Raw genomic sequence first — 16,328 nt, forward strand, 5'->3', positions numbered from 1 at the left:
CAAGGTAATCAGGTTGTCCCACGTGCGGCTCACAGTCTTAATCCCCATTTTACAGATGCGGGAACTGAGGCACAGAGAAGTTATGTGACTTGCCCAAAGTCACACAGCTGACAAATGGCAGAGCAGGGATAAGAGCTCATGACCTCTGACTCCCAAGCCTGTGATCTTTCCACTGAGCCGCACTGCTTCTCTAATTCTCTGATTGAATGTCCAACTGAAAACATATATCCATCCTGAGCACTTCTGTATATACAAGTGCTGGAGAAAACTGGTCAGTTGAAACAACTCGAGGTGCTGGGAACTAATCAGGGAATGCTTGTTGGAGGAGGTGGGATTGTAGGTCACTAAATGCGGGGAGCATTGCCATCAGTCGGATTGGGGAAGAAGGGAATAAGCCCTTCCTTCCAGAGCATTTTCCTTAGAGAAGCAGAGTGGCTCAGTGGAAAGAGCCCGGGCTTTGGAGTCAGAGGTCATGGGTTCAAATCCCGGCTCTGCCAATTGCCAGCTGTGTGACTTTGGGCAAGTCACTTAACTTCTCTGTGCCTCAGTTACCTCATCTGTAAAGTGGGGGTTAAGACTGTGAGCCCCCTGTGGGATAACCTGATCACCTTGTAACTGCCCCAGCGCTTAGAACAGTGCTTTGCACATAGTAAGTGCTTAATAAAAGCCATTATTATTATTATTGTTATTTTAAAAATGACAGTAAGAGTAGAAAAGGAAAAGGAGCATCAGAATGAGGGGAAAGAAACACCTTCATTTGAATTTAAGGATGCACTTTTGTCCATTTATCTTGAGGTCCCATCTTGGATTCCTAATACATATATATATATATATATATATATATATAAAATCCAAGATCTAGCTTCTGGGTATTTAGATTTCAGCATACTTGGTTATTGATTTAAAATGGTTTTAGTATATGAATAGGTGACCATCAAAATGAATCCACTAGGTTAATTTAGACACCTAACCACAAATGACTACGGCCCCCAAATTAACCCCTTAAATGTAATCCAGAAAAATACCAGATGAAGCAAAAGGATTAGTGTCCCTGAGCAGTATCATATGAGAACTTTTGTCCAGTGTTTGAAAACTGGCCCTGCTTCGTCCTTGCATGAATTGAACTCATTTCTGATGATATATATATATATATATATATTCAGATGGTCGGTCACTTAAACTGGTAGTTGGTGTTCTTGAAGAATCACTTACCATGGGGGAAATGTTATAGTAACCTTTGATATAAGTGGAATTCATGGGTTAGGGGGCAAATCGTAGCGAATTGCACTTTCCAAGTGCCTAGTGCAGTACTCTACACACAGTAAGAGCTCAATAAATATGACTGATACAAATGATAGAGACTACCTGTTTTGTGTTTATTTTGGGAGGGAATCCCTTCAAATGCATAATGAAACAATGCTCAGAGCAGGAGGGAAAGGGGCTTAAAATTGAGCCTTGAGGGATTCTGGTTAGAAGAAAGGAAGGAATTTCCTGGCAGCAGAAGGAAAAAGGTCATAATAGGCTGTCTTTTATGGATTAATCCACTTTCCTTGTCACACCGTCTCAACACCTCTTTACAGTACCCATCTGTTTATTACTGATTTGTCCACGTTTGAATCTATTGCTCACCATTAACTACTATTTGTTGATTTATGTCCAAATGTTTCCCTTGCCCCCCAAGAACCTCCATTCGATCCCATCCTTTCCTTCAGGACGGAAGCTCTTCGACGGGAGACTCCATCCTTATTAAATGGGGGAAATACAAATTAGGATAATGATGATTCGTAATTCAAGTCTCACATAAAAGATAGAAGATAGGAGGAAGGTTTTCAAGTGGTGTCAATTCCCACATGGCACTTTGCACTTGCCCTAAGTACCGGAGAGTTTTATTCCCATAAACAAAAAGCAAAAATCCTCTTTGGCTTGTCAAAATTCAGATCACTATATGACTTAAGAGAGTGGAGAGGCAGTTTAGTGTTCATATATTGCAAGCCAATAAGTAGGAGCGATCCAGGTTTTGGCAAGGCAAGGAGGAGTTTCTACGGTCGCCGGTGCACAGGGATTAAGCCCAGAGCAAAGTTTCTGATGGGGAATGAATCAACTAGAAGGGCAGGGTGAACTGGACCACATCTGGAAGGCGACAGGACTTCACTGACGTGCTCGTGTTTTCCTCCCTCCATCCCCGCAGCCAGCGGACAGCAGTACCTCCGAGTTGGTTCGCTGCCGCCGCTCGCCGGCTTTCCTACAATGAGAATTTTTCTCCTCGGCCCTCCCCGTGTTTCGGGGTCCTGGCTCTCGCCCCCCGCGCCCCCCCCCCCCCATCCCATCCCCAACTCCCTCTCCCACATTCGGAAGCCCCAGAGCGGCCCCTGCAGCTGCGCCCGGCTAAGCACTGAACAGGATTGGCTCGCCCACGGGCGAGGAGGGGACCCGTTTGGTTCGAGACGGCGCCGGCTCCGGAGCAGAGCCACCTTGGAGCCGGCCAGGGCTCTGCTCTGAAGCTGCGCCTGCAGCCACCGCCCTCCCCGGCGGGGTGGCACCTGTGCCCCGGCAGTGCGCCACCTGAGCTCTCCGGGCAGGATGGGGGCCAGGGGGATGAAGGAGAGAGCGAGCGAGCGACAGAGAGCGCAGACTGAGCCGTGAGGGGGGCGGGGGCTATACGGGGGCTGCCTGGGCCCCTCCGCCTGCTCCCCCTGCGCTCAGCCCAGGCGGCGACTGCTATTTATAGAGAGGAGCTGCTCCCAGTCCCCCTTGGTGACAGCCGAATATTTTGACCAGATATGGCTTGAGCTCTGCGAGCTAGCAAGGGGCCCGCACGTCCCGGGGAGCGCGAGGGGGGGACCCCGAGGCTGAGGGAGGTTGCGGCGGGGGGCTCAGGGACGCACCTCTTACCGGATCAGCCCGGAGCGGCGGGGTGGCTGCGCGGGGTGGCGCTCTCCCGGGCGGCGGCGGCCGGAGGGTGGAGAAGAGGCGGCTACTGAAGCGGCTACTACAGCTGCCCTACCGTGCCGTGCCGGCCCGTCCCGAAAGCCCCTGTGCTGGCGTGGGGAGCCTCCCGCTGTGCGGCTCCGAAAGACGAAGCGGGGGCGGGGTGAGAAAGCGGACGGTGGAGAGGGGCGGGTTTAAGATAGCGGGTCACGGCGCCCGCCACTCAGCGCCACCGCTCTGCGGCCGAAGCGGAGCCTAATGCCCCTCCCACACTGCACAGAGGGCTCCCAGGCGGAGGAAGAACGAGAGGGTGCAGGGGTGTGTAGACATGTGCCCCACTCCCGGGAAAGGGTGAGGGAGATAGCGGTGCTGAACTAACTACCTACGCCCCTTCGGACGACGTATAGCTTTGAATCTGGGTGCAGGGCACTATCCTAAGCGTCTGGGGGAGAGTGTCATGCGGTAGAATTGGCGACTTGATCCCTGCCCTCAAGGAATTTACGCCCTAATGGGTGAGATTGACACTGAAATAATTTTCAGAGAGGAGAAAGAAGAGTTGGGCAAAATCGGTACGGAGATGAGGAAGTGCTTATATAGTAGAAAGAATATGTCCATATGTTCAGAAGTGTCGTGGGTGAGTGAAGAGGGCACAGAAGTGCTGAGATGGTAATAGTAATAATTGTGGTATTTGTAAAGCACTTACTATGCGCCAAGCACTGTGTTAAGCCCTGGGGTGGATACAAGGTAATCAAGTTGGACATAGTCCCTGTCCTACATGGGGTTCACAGTCTTGACCCCCATTTTACAGATAGGTAACTGAGGCACAGAGAAGTTAAGTGACTTTCCCAAAGTCACACAACAGACTTGTGGCACAGCCGGGATTAGAACCCATGTCCTCTGACTCCCAGGCCCGGGCTCTTTCTACTAGGCCACACTGCCTGGTTGCCACGCTGTGGTAGTTGGGAGGAATATGATCCAGGGTGAGAAACATGGAAAACTAAGTCATGTGCCCTTCAGTTGCCCTTTCCCTCACCCACAGGTGGTTTATGGTCTCTATCTTCCCTCCCTATGTTTTACACAGACCAGTCTCCCCCTTCCCCTCCCCTCCCCAACACACACACACACACACACACACACACACACACACATGCACACACCTACACACCTCACCCTAAATGACTGGGAAGGTCTATAGGAAGCAAGACAGCTCTAAGCTCAGAAGTTAGGTTCTCCAAATTCTAATCTTTGTTCCACTGGATACCATTTTTTTAGGTAAATTACTTAGGCTCTCTGTGACTCTTTATGTGGAGCAGGACAAATAGCTGCTACCCATTCACCTTTAAGGAATATAATGAAGGAGAATACTTAGAACTATTAGTCTACTTCTGGCATTCTCAGTTTGGAAGAGGACAGAATACGAAGTGCTCATCATTTCATAATTATTGATTTTTGGAAATGAAAAACAGCACTGAGTGTGTGGATTACATTCCACTTCTTTAGGGATTCCTTTCAACCTATGCCTTGAGCACCCCCAACTCCATCCAGAAACCTGACACTCTGATCGGTACTGGAAGTTCTCAACTGACAAGTCCTCGACAGCATGAGATAGCAAGAGTTTATTAAATGACTTCAGGGTCAATAGGGCATTTGGCTCAACTAAGTACTGTCACCCTCTTCAGGGGCCTCTCCAAGTTTTGTTCAGGCTTCTGTCTTTCTGGTGGGACACTTCTAACTTACACTAGTTCACTTAGGGAGACCTTTTTTCCCCCATCAACTTTCTTTACATCTCACTTTACTGGGGTAGTAGTCTGGATCAGTTCACATCATTTCAGCCACCTCCAAGTACACCTGCTTCTTTTACACTGGGGTTGCCTTCTTGCAAAACCCCATATTAAGCAATACTCCCATTGTAGTGCTCACCAGCTCTGGTGCCTTGCAAATGCACAGAAGCAGTTTCTTCTGAATTGGTGATAGACAGTAACCAAACAGGCTCACCTTGTTGGTTAAATGGCTCCTAATTCAGTGGTTTAGCCAACACGTGCTATCAATCAATCAATGGCACTTATTGAGCGCTTTCTACTGTACTAAGTACTGAGTGTAATCAAATGGCCCTGACTTTCTTACCCAGAAGCCTTAGTGATGGTGTTCTGTGCAAATCAGGAACTTTCTCAAGCAACTGGACAGACTTTGTTCAACCACTGTGTGGCAGCAAAAACTCTCTGGGCAACACCCTCCCTCCATACTTATTTGCACATGCACACATACATGCATGCACACACACACACACACACACACACACACACACACACACACACTCTACAAATACAGGAAGTCTTCAGACTTGTGGGGCAATTGGTTCTTGAGACTGGGTCTTAAGTCAAAATGCAAATTGAAACTACCTTCTTCAGAGGAACAATGATATTAAAGTTGGATAATCTACCCCTACACTAAAGTTTAAGTCACTTAAGACCGGGTACTGAAAACTACAGTCCTTTGAGGACCCTGGATTCAACCACGTCTTCCATCACCACCACCATCACCTTCACCCCGCTCAAAATCAACCAATCTATCAATCACCACATCTCTGCTCTCTTCTCTCACCATGGTCTCAAAACCCCATTCCCAACATCACACCCCCTCAGCTCACTCCCATCCAAATAATCCCCACCCTTTACACCATCTACTCTCAGCTCCATTCCGACAACCCCATCTAAATGCAGCCTGTGGAACTCCCACTCCATTAGCTAAAGGTTCCCTTTCACACTCTTTCCAACCCAGTCACTGCTCTTCACCATCACCGAACCCTGGCTGTTTCCAGATGACACTGTCTTCCCTACCACTCTCTCCCAAAAGTCTCATCATCTCCCAATCCCCCAAGCTCACCGGGAAAGGGAGAAGAGTCAGCCTACTCCTTGCCCTCCAACACCACTTTTGCACTATCCCACCCCTTCCATCTCTCTTTCTTCCCCTTTGAAGCCCATGTCACCTGCCTCTACCACCCTCTCAATTACTACCTGCCATCATCTGAGCAATTGCCCTCTCCCTCATCCACAGCAATTTTTGTCTTTCACACCCTATGTAATAATAATAATAATAATAATAATAATAATAATAATAATGGCATTTATTAAGTGCTTACCATGTGCAAAGCACTGTTCTAAGCACTGGGGGGATACAAGGTGATCAGGTTGTTCCACGTGAGGCTCACAGTCTTAATCCCCATTTTACAGATGAGGTAACTGAGGCCCAGAGAAGTTAAGTGACTTTCCCAAAGTCACACACCTGACAAGTGGTGGAGTCGGGATTTGAACCCATGACCCCTGACTCCAAATCCCATGCTCTTTCCACTGAGCCATGCTGCTGCTCTACTTTTCTCTTCTTCCCTACAATGATCTTTTGAGGACTTCGATATCCATGGAGACATTCCTGATGACCTCTCAAGTGACCACTTCCTCTCACTTGTCAACCACTCTGACTTCCTGCTCCACCCCAATTCAACAACTTGGGCATATGCTATATTTCATCATCACTAGTCACTCTACCATTTCTAGGCTCACCAACTCTCAATTACCCTATAATCACAACCACCTAACCTTTCTTCTTTCCTCTCCCTGAAAAACCTGTCCTCTCCTTATCCCAGTCTATCATGCTCCATTAGGACTCAATCAATCAAACAATAGCATTTCTTGAGTGCTACTCAGTGAAGAGCACTGCACTAAGCACTTTGGTGAGTTCCACAGAGTTAGTAAGCATTTGGGAGAGTACAATACAACAGAATTGGTAGATGTGTTCCCTGCCCACAAGAACTTTACAGACTAGAGAGAGATATAGACATTAAAACAATTTAAGGTTATGTTCATAAGTGCTGTGGCATTGAAGTGGCATGATTCCCGTACTGTAAAGGAACTTACAGTGTGGGGGGGGTGGGTAGGGATGTTGGGAGAACAGATACCAAAATAAATTACAGGTAGGAAGTAGCAATAAGAGTGGAATGGTAAGTGCACAAAGGCTAATGTGGGTTCATGGAGGGGGACACAGCAGTGCCCATGCACTTAACTGATGCAGAAGTGTTGAAGTGACAATAGAGGGGAGGATAGAGTGTGGAGATGAACAATTAATCAAGAAAGGCTACTGGATATGATTTCAGAATGACTTTGAAAATGGGGAGAGCAGTGGTCTTCCAGAAGTGAAAGGGGAGGTAGTTCCAGGCAAGAAGGAGGGAATGAGCAAGAGGCCAAGGCAAAAGAGAAGAGAATGAAGCATTTTACTAAGGGCTAGGGTAGATGAAAACTTCTCCCAAGCTTGTTCTAGCTCTTGTCACATCACACTTTAACTACTGCTTCAGCCTTCTCATTGACCTCTCTGCCTCCTCTCTCTTCCCACTCCAGTCCATACTTGACAATGCTGCCCAGACCACCTCTCTAAAACACCATTCAGTCCACATCTTCCCATTCCTTAAAAATCTCCAATGGTTGCCCATCCACTGCCACATAAAGCAGAAATTCCTTACCATTAGCTTTAAGGCACCCAATCACCTCTGTCCCCACTATTTACCCTTGCTCTTCTTCCACTACAACTTAGCCCTCACATTTCACTCCTCTAACACCAACCTACTCACTGAGGTCCTCTCTTGCCCCCCCCCTTACCATTGACCCCTTCCTCACATACCTCCCTCATACCTAGAACTCCCTCCTCCTTCATATCCAGCAGACTACTACTCTCACCATCTTCAAATCCCTACTGAAATCATATTTCCTATGAGAATCCTTCCCTGAAAAACTGCTTGTCTCCCCATCCCATTTTCCCTCCCTTTTGTCAAGACTGTAAGCTTGCTTGAGCAGGGAATGTGTCTGCTATATTATTATATTGTACTCTCCCAAGCACCTAGTACAGTGCTTTGTACTCATTCATTTAATTGTATTTATTGAGTGTTTACTGTGTGTAGTGCACTGTACTAAGAGTTTGCACAGTAAGCTCTCAATAAATACTATTGATTGATTGATTACATATGCACTTGAATCCATGACCCCTAAGCATTTAAATATTCATCTCTGTCTCCTCCACATCCCCAGCAGTACTAATGTACACACTTTACACTCTACGCTTGGTGGCTTTCCCAACCTGTAGCTTATTTTAATGTAGGTCTCCCCCATTAGATTGTAAACTCCTTGAGAGCAGCAATTTTTTTTGCTTATCCTGTTGCACTCTGGCATAAAATAATGCTCTGAGCAAAGTAGGCCCTCAATAAAGACCATTAACTGATTGACTGAAGTGGTAGCTGAACCCATGGAAGTGGATCAATCAACCAATCACTCATATTTATTGAATGCTTACGGTGTGCAGAGCACTGAACTAAGCACTTGGGAGGGTACAATAAAGATTTGGTAGACATGCTTCCTGCTCACAAGGAGCTCGCAGTCTGGAGGGGGAGACAGGCATGAAAATAAATAAATTACAGATATGTACGTAAGTATTATGGGGCTGATGGAGAGGGGGTGAATAAAGGGAGCTAATCAGAGTGAAGCAGAAGGAAATAGGAGACAAGGAAATGAGGGCTTATTCAGGGATGGCTTCTTGGAGGAGATGTGCCTTTAATAAGGCTTTGAAGGTGGAGAGAGTAATTGTCTGTCAGATATGAAGAGGAAGGGCATTGCAGGTCATATGTGGGATATGGGCTACAGCTTGGCATCGACAGACAAGATTGAGGTACGGTGAGTAGGTTGGCATTGGAGGAGCAAAGCACATGGGCAGGGTTGTAATAGGAGAGCAGTGAGGTGAGGTAGGAGGGGGCAAGGTGATTGAGTGCTTTAAAGCACTTTTATGGACTTTCAGTTTGATGTAGCAGTGGATGGACAACCACTGGAAGTTCTTGAGGAGTGGAAAAACATGGACTGAACGTTTTTGTAGAAAAATGGTCTGAGCAGCACAGTGAAATGTGGACTGGAGTGAGAGAGACAGGAGGCAGGGAAGTCAGTAAGGGGTCTGATGCAGTAATCAAGGTGGGATAGGCTAAGTACTTGAATTAACATGGTAGGAGTTAGGATGGAGAGGAAAGGACAGATTTTAACAAAGGTTGTTGTGAAGATTGAACTGACAGGATTTGGTGATAGACTGAATATATGGGTTGAATGAGAGAGATGTGTCAGCTTAATCCCCATTTTACAGATGAGGTAACTGAAGCACAGAGGAAGTGAAATGACTTATAAAGGGCCACACAGCAGACAAGTGGCAGAGCAGGGCTTAGAACTTATGACCTTCTGACCTCCAGTTCTGTGCTCTATCCACTAGGTCATATAGTGCTGTGCCCTCAGTAGGCACTCAATCAATCAGAAAATGTAATTGATTGTGGGAAACAGGCAATTATTTGCATTTATGGGAAGCAGGAGGAAAAACAAGGTTATAATAGGGGCCTATGAATATATCAGAATGAAATAGCTGAATCATATTTCTTGAATGCTTACTATCTGCAGAGCACTGTACTAAATGCTTAAGTATTTGCTTTGGTAAATATACAAATAAATATCAGTTTGCAGCCACCTAGAAGAGATGATGTGGGAAGAGCATAGGGGACCGAGGCAATCACAATGTTTCTAGAAAGAACCAATTGTGCAAGATAAATTTGATTTTCTCCTAAAATCAGGCGGAAGCAATAGATATAATTTATTTAGACTCTGGAAGTCTTTTGATTCTATTCCATACGACATACTCATTTACTGGTCATGAATGACTGACCATGACCAAACTTTTACTGGCTCAAATAATAATGAGGACACTTATTAAGCACTTATTCTGTGCAGAGCTCTGGGGTAGATAAAAGATGATGGAACTGGATTCAGATCCTATCACACACAAGGCTTACAGTATATGTGGAGAATCATCAATGGCTCAGCTCGAGTGGAAAGTTTCAAGTAGCTCTTCACAGAAATAGCAGCGGTTACTGATTCTATTCAATAAATCAATGACCAAAGAGGCAAGTAGCAGTGGTCTCCAAGGAAAGGTTTTTTTTGTTTATTTGTTTTTCACATAGGTGATTCAGTAGGAGCAAATCCAAGGTTGCAGATTTAAAGATGTAAATAACACATATAGATGATGGAGAAAAAATTGGCTAAGGAAAAGTGCACCAGAAAAGGTCTGATGACTGAAGACTTCCTGGTACTGGGATGAATCAGCAGTGATATTCTGCACACAGTATTGTTATCATCATCATCATCGTCATCATCATCATCATCATCCTATTAAGAGCTTAGTATGTGTCAAGCACAGTTCTAAACAATGGATACAAATTAATCAAGTTGGAAACAGTCCCTGTCCCGCATGGGGTTCACAGTCTAAGTGGGAGGGAATTCGGACATTGAATCCCCATTTTACAGATGAGGAAACCAAGGCACAGATAAGTTAAGTGAGTTGCCCAAGGTCACAGAGCAGGCAACTGATACAGCCAGGATTGTAACCCAGATCCTCTGACTCTCAAGCCCGTGATCTTTCCACTAGGTCTGCTGCTCTTCAGGAAGAACTAAATGGGTGCTATTGATTCATTGATTGAGTATTCAAGAAATTGCAAACTCCTTTAAGGCAGAAGTTGTGTAGGTTATATGATAGAGGTAAGTATTTGCTCACTTTTGGTGGCTAATCTATTAATTGTTGGTATTTATTGAGCACCTGAGTGGTTAGTACTTGGTAGAGTATAGGACAGAAACACAACACAAAGCACTTTCCTGATCTCGAAGTGCTTACATTCTAATGGAGGAAATAGTAATAATAATAATAATAATGGCATTTATTCAGCACTTACTATGTGCAAAGCACTGTTCTAAGTGCTGGAATACAAGCAGAAGAAATAATGGAAGCAAGGGGAAAAGGGGGGTACTTCAGGAAGATGTACAACTCTGGATGAAATAGCAAATAAGTAAACATGTAAATATATTGATAAATGAAAATATATATATGTACATGAGTGATGAGAGGAATAATGTAAATCAGTACTTAGAGCTGGTGTTGAAAGTAGTGGAGTTTGAATAGGGAGGATGAGGGAAAGTAGCTTGGCACATAGTAAGCACTTAACAAATACCATTATTATCATCATTATTATTATTATTATTATAGATACGGTTATGGCATGGTGAAAAAGCTGGCACTAAAGGAGTAAAGCATGTTGGCTGGGCAGTAAGAGGAAAGTAGAGAGGTGTGAGCTGACTGAATATTTCAAAGCTGATGTCAAATAATTTGCTTGATACAGAGGTAAATGAAAACAACTGGAGGTTCTTAAGGAGTGGGAGACATATTGATCTTTTTTAGAAAAATGATCCAGGCAGCAAAGGGAAATATGGACTGGAGTGGGGACAGACAAGAGGTAGGGAGGTCAGTGAGGAGGCTGATGCACTAGTCAAGTTTGGATAGAATAAGTCCTTGGGTCAGCATAGTGGCAGTTTAGACAGTACCACATTGAGCCCAGTTTTGGGTAGGAATTGTCTCTGTTGCCAAATTGTATTTTCCAAGCGCTTAGTACAGTGCTCTGCACACAGTAAGTGCTCAATAAATACGATTGAATGAATGAATGAAGGTCTTGAGGCAGGGAGGATGTGGTGCTATCTACAGTCACAGGAAAGTCATGGGGAGGACAGGGTTTGGGTGGGAATATAAGGAGTTCTGATTTGGACATGTAATGTTTGAGATGTTGGTTGGCTATCCAAGTAGAGATGTTCTGAAGGCAGGAGGAAATGTGATACTGCAGAAGAGAGAGATCAGGGCTAGGATCAGGATTTGGGAATCATGCACATAAAGATTGTAATTGAAGCCATGGGAATGAATGAGTTCCCCAAGGGAATGCATGTAGATGGAGAATAAAAGGGGACCCAGAACTGCATGCTGAGGGACATCCAGAGTTAGGGGTTGGGAGGCAGTAGAGGACTCTGTGAAAGAGACTGAGGATGAGCAGCCAGAGAGATAGGAGAACCAGGAGAAGACAGTGTCAGTGAAGCCAAGCTTGGATAATGTTTCCAGAAGAAGGCGTGGCTCAGTGGAAAGAGCATGGGCTTTGGAGTCAGAGGTCATGGGTTCAAATCCCAGCTCCACCACTCATCAGCTGTGTGACTTTGGGCAAGTCATTTCACTTCTCTGGGCCTCAGTTACCTCATCTGTAAAATGAGGATTAAGACTGTGAGCCCCACATGGGACAACCTGATCACCTTGTAAATTCCCCAGCACTTAGAACAGTGCTCTGCACATAGTAAGCACTTAATAAATGCCATTATTATTATTATTATTATTATTATTATTAAGGTGGTGGTCGACAGTGCCAAAAGCAGCAGAGAGGTTGAGGAGGATTAGGATGGAGTAGAGGCCTTTGGATTTGGCAAGAAGGAGATCATTTGTGAACTTTGAGAGGGACGTTTCTGTGTAGTGAAGGGGCAGAATCCAGATTAGAGGAGGTCAAGAAGAGAATTGGAGAGGAACTGGAGACAGAGGGTGTAGACAATTAGCTTAAGGAGTTTGGAGATGAATGGTAGGCAGGAGATGTGGCTATAACTGGAGGGAGACCTGGGGTAAAAGGAGGGTTCTTTAAGGAGTGGGGAAGACATGAGCATATTTGAAAGCAATGGGGGAAAAACCATTGAAGAGAAATAGTTGAAGTTGGAGGTCAGGGAGGGACCTGTTGCCGACTTGTACTTGTACTTCCCAAGCGCTTATTACAGTGTTCTGCACACAACAGGCACTCTATAAATATGATTGAATGAAAGAAGGGAGGGGGCAAATGCTTTGATATGGGATGGGGTCAGAGGCGCAGGTGGAGGGGGTGGATTTTGATAGAAAGCAGATGCCCTCTAAAGATCCTGCTGGGAAAGATAGGAGAGTTGAAGAAGGGGGAGAAGGAGGGAGGTACTTGAGAATAACAGGAAATATTTTAGGGAGTTCACACCTGATGTTTTCAATTTTCTCAATAATGTACATGGTCAGGTTATTAGGGGCAAGAGATGGGGGAGATGGGGGGATCGGGGTTTTGAGGAGGGAGTCAAATGTCTGAAACAACTGGCAAGGGCAATGTCATGAGAGTCAATAAGGATAGAGAAATTATGTTGCCTGGTAGAGGAGAGGGCAGAGTTAAAGCAGGTAAGGATGAATTTAAAGTGGACAAGGTCATCCTGATATCTGGATTTCCACCAGCAGTTCTCTGCAGCTCATGCACAGGAGGAAAGGAAGTAGACTGTGGAGGTGATCCAGGGCTGAGGGTTAGTGGTATGTGATTGATGAAAGGATAAGGGAGTGAGTGAGTTGAATTCAGTAGAGAGGTTGGTGTTGAGGACATCAATGTGATCATCAAGAGAGGGTAGCTTGGGCATGGAGACTAAATGCAGCATGTTGACTTAAGAAAATTGGATAGACTCAAAAGATCAAAGTCTCTGTGGTGGAACAGGAGAGATTCGTGGGGAGTGGGTGTATGGGAGAGAATAGTGATGAGAAGGTTGGCTAGAGGGATTTCAGAGTTTGTGAGTGTAGAGATTGGACAATGACTAGAGATAATGAGATTAAGTATGTGCCCACGGTGGTGAGGGGGTGAGATTGGGTAAAGCAAGTCAGTGGAGTTGAGTAGTGATAGAGTACGGGCAGCAGAATGGTCATCAGGAACAGCTATGTTAATACTGAAGTCCCCAACAATCAATGCAGGGATGGAGACAGAGAGAAGGAACGTGAGAAAGGGAACAAAATGGTTGGAGGTGAGAGCTGTGGGGAGGAAGATGACTGTGACTAGAATCTAGAGTGAGTGATAGAGGTGGTTATTATGGGCTTCAAAGGACAAAAGAGGCATTGGAGAGCGAGAAGGAAGCCCACTCCTCTCCTTTTGCAGTGTTCCCCTCTAGAGAGAGCAGCAAGGGAGATAGTGTCATCTGGGGTGAGCCAGGTTTCAGTGATGGTGAGGAGGAGCAGTGACTCGCTTAGGAAGAAGTCAAGGATGAAGGGAAGTTTTCCCATGCTTGCATGGGAGCTCCACGGGCCACACTTCTCACAGGCTGTGATGGGGGGCAGTGTAGGGAGATGAGATGGTGTGATGGGTAGGGAGGGCTTGGATGGGAGTGAGATGATGGAGGCTGGCATGGGGGAGGGGGATGAGAGGTGGCATTGGGATAAGAAAACAAGAATGGGGTGGGGGGAGGAGGTTGGGGGCGGCAAAAGGGGCAGGGAGGAGTTGGATGGAGTGGCTGCTGGGAAGCGGGTACAGGGATGGGCTGATTGAAGGGAGGGGATTGCAGGGATGTGGTGAGGTCAGATAAATTTAAGGATTTCAGGTGAGGTTATCAACATCAGTAACCGCTTAATCCAGTGGTTCCGTGATTAAATTGCTGAATTTTATCCCGGTCTTTGGGTCCCTGAGAGTGAAGAGGTGAATATTTAAGAGTAAACCAGAGGTGGGGTTGACATAAAGGAAGGCAGCTGGAGACTTTTGAGGAGGGGAGTAACATGCCCAGAGCGTTTCTGGATAAAGACAATCCAGGCAGTGGCATGAAGTATGGATTGAAGTGGGGAGAGACAGGAGGATGAGAGATTGGAGAGGAGGCTGATACAGTAATCCAGACAGGATAGGATGAGAGCTTGAACAAGCAGGGAGGGTAGCGGTTTGGATGGAGAGGAAAGGGCAGATCTTGGCAATGTTGTGGAGGTGAGACAGGCAGGATTTGGTGATGGCTTGGATGTGAGGGGTGAAAGAGAGAGCAGAGTCGAGGATGACACCAAGGTTGCGGGCTTGTGAGACGGAAAGGATGGTAGTGCCGTCAAGAGTGATGGGAAAATCAGGGAGAGGGCAGGGTTTGGGAGGGAAGACAAGGAGTTCAGTCTTGGACATGTTGAGTTTTAGGTGGTGGGCAGACATCCAGATGGAGATGTCCTGAAGGCAGGAGGAGATGTGAGCCTGGAGGGAGGGAGAGAGAGCAGGGGCAGAGATGTAGATTTGGGTGTCCTCAGCGTAGGGATGATAGTTGAAGCCGTGGGAGCGAATGAGTTCAGCAAGGGAGTGAGTGTAGATCGAGAACAGAAGAGGACCAAGAACTGAACCTTGAGGAACCCCTACAGTAAGGGGATGGGAAGGGGAGGAGGAGCCCACAAAAGAGACAGAGAATGAATGGCCAGAGAGATAAGAGGAGAACCAGGAGAGGATGGAGTCTGTGAAGCCAAGGTTGGATAGCGTGTTGAGGAGAAGAGGGTGGTCCACAGTGTTGAAGGCAGCTGAGAGGTCGAGGAGGATTAGGATAGAGTATGAACCGTTGGAGTTGGCAAGCAGGAGGTCATTGGTGACCTTTGAGAGGGGAGTTTCCGTGGAATGCAGGGGATGGAAGCCAGATTGGAGGGAGTCGAGGAGAGAGTCGGCATTGAGGAATTCGAGGCAGTGCGTGTAGATGACTCGTTCAAGGAGTTTGGAAAGGAATGGTAGGAGGGAGATAGGGTGATAACTAGAAGGTGAGGTGGGGTCAAGAGAGGGTTTTTTTAGGATGGGAGAGATGTGGGCATGTTTGAAGGCAGAGGGGAAGGAACCTGTGGAGAGTGAGTGATTGAAGATGGAAGTTAAGGAGGGGAGAAGGGACGGAGCAAGAGATTTCATAAGATAATCAGAGCAGAGGCCCCAGTCTTCCATCACTGGTCAGAGAAGAAGCCCCAGAGGTCCCATCATTGGTCAGAACAGAGGCCCCAGTGCTCTACCACTGGTCAGAGCAGAGGACCAGGACCCCTGTTACTTGTCAGAGCAGAAACCCTAGAGCATCAATCACTGGTCATAGCAGGGGCTTCAGAGTTCCCTTTAGTGGTCAAGGAAGAAGTCCCAAAACTTGAGCACTGGTCAGAGCAGAGACTCACTAGATCTCATCACTGGTCACATCAGAGGCCCCAGAGCTCCCATGATTGGTCAGGGCAGATGACACAGAGCTCCCATCGCTGGTCAGAGTGGAAGTGGAAGGCCCAGAGCTCCCATCGCCACTCGGACAAGAGGACACAGAGCACCCATTACTGGGCAGAGCAGAGGCACCAGAGCTCCCTTCATTGGTCAGAACAAAACACTCCCAAGATCTCATCACTGGTCAGAGCAGAATCCCCCACTGAGCTCCCATTACTGATCAGAGAGGAGGCTACAGAAGCCCCAGAGCGGGCACATCACTGGTTAGAGCAAAGACCCAAGGGCTCCTAACACCTCTTGGAGCAGAGGCTCCAGAGCTCCCATTGCTGGTCACAGCAGAAGGTCCAGAACTCCTATAACTGGTCAAAGCAGATGGTACAGAGCTAATAATAATTGTGATATTTGATATGTGCTTACTATGTTCCAAGCACTGTACTAAGCGCTAGTGAGATCAAAAGACCCAGAGCACCCATCACTTGTCAGAGCTCCCTTCACTGGTCAGAGCAGAAGCTCCCTGAGTTCC

General features: G+C 46.6%; 1 protein-coding gene across 2 annotated transcripts in view; it reads right to left on the reverse strand.

Moving 5' to 3' along the window:
- The window catches only part of TMOD1 (tropomodulin 1), a 105,875-nt gene extending 102,840 nt beyond the window's left edge, over positions 1 to 3,035 (reverse strand). Inside the window, exon 1 of one of the 2 annotated variants that reach the window (XM_038769624.1) lies at positions 2,886 to 3,035. The gene's annotated coding sequence lies outside the window, so the exon portion shown is untranslated. The remainder of the gene's footprint in view (positions 1 to 2,885) is intronic. The other variant, XM_038769623.1, reaches the window with a different exon arrangement.
- Between the last annotated feature and the right edge of the window lie 13,293 nt (positions 3,036 to 16,328).

Source organism: Tachyglossus aculeatus, chromosome X4, assembly GCF_015852505.1.
Source record: "Tachyglossus aculeatus isolate mTacAcu1 chromosome X4, mTacAcu1.pri, whole genome shotgun sequence".
Taxonomy (NCBI): domain Eukaryota; kingdom Metazoa; phylum Chordata; class Mammalia; order Monotremata; family Tachyglossidae; genus Tachyglossus; species Tachyglossus aculeatus.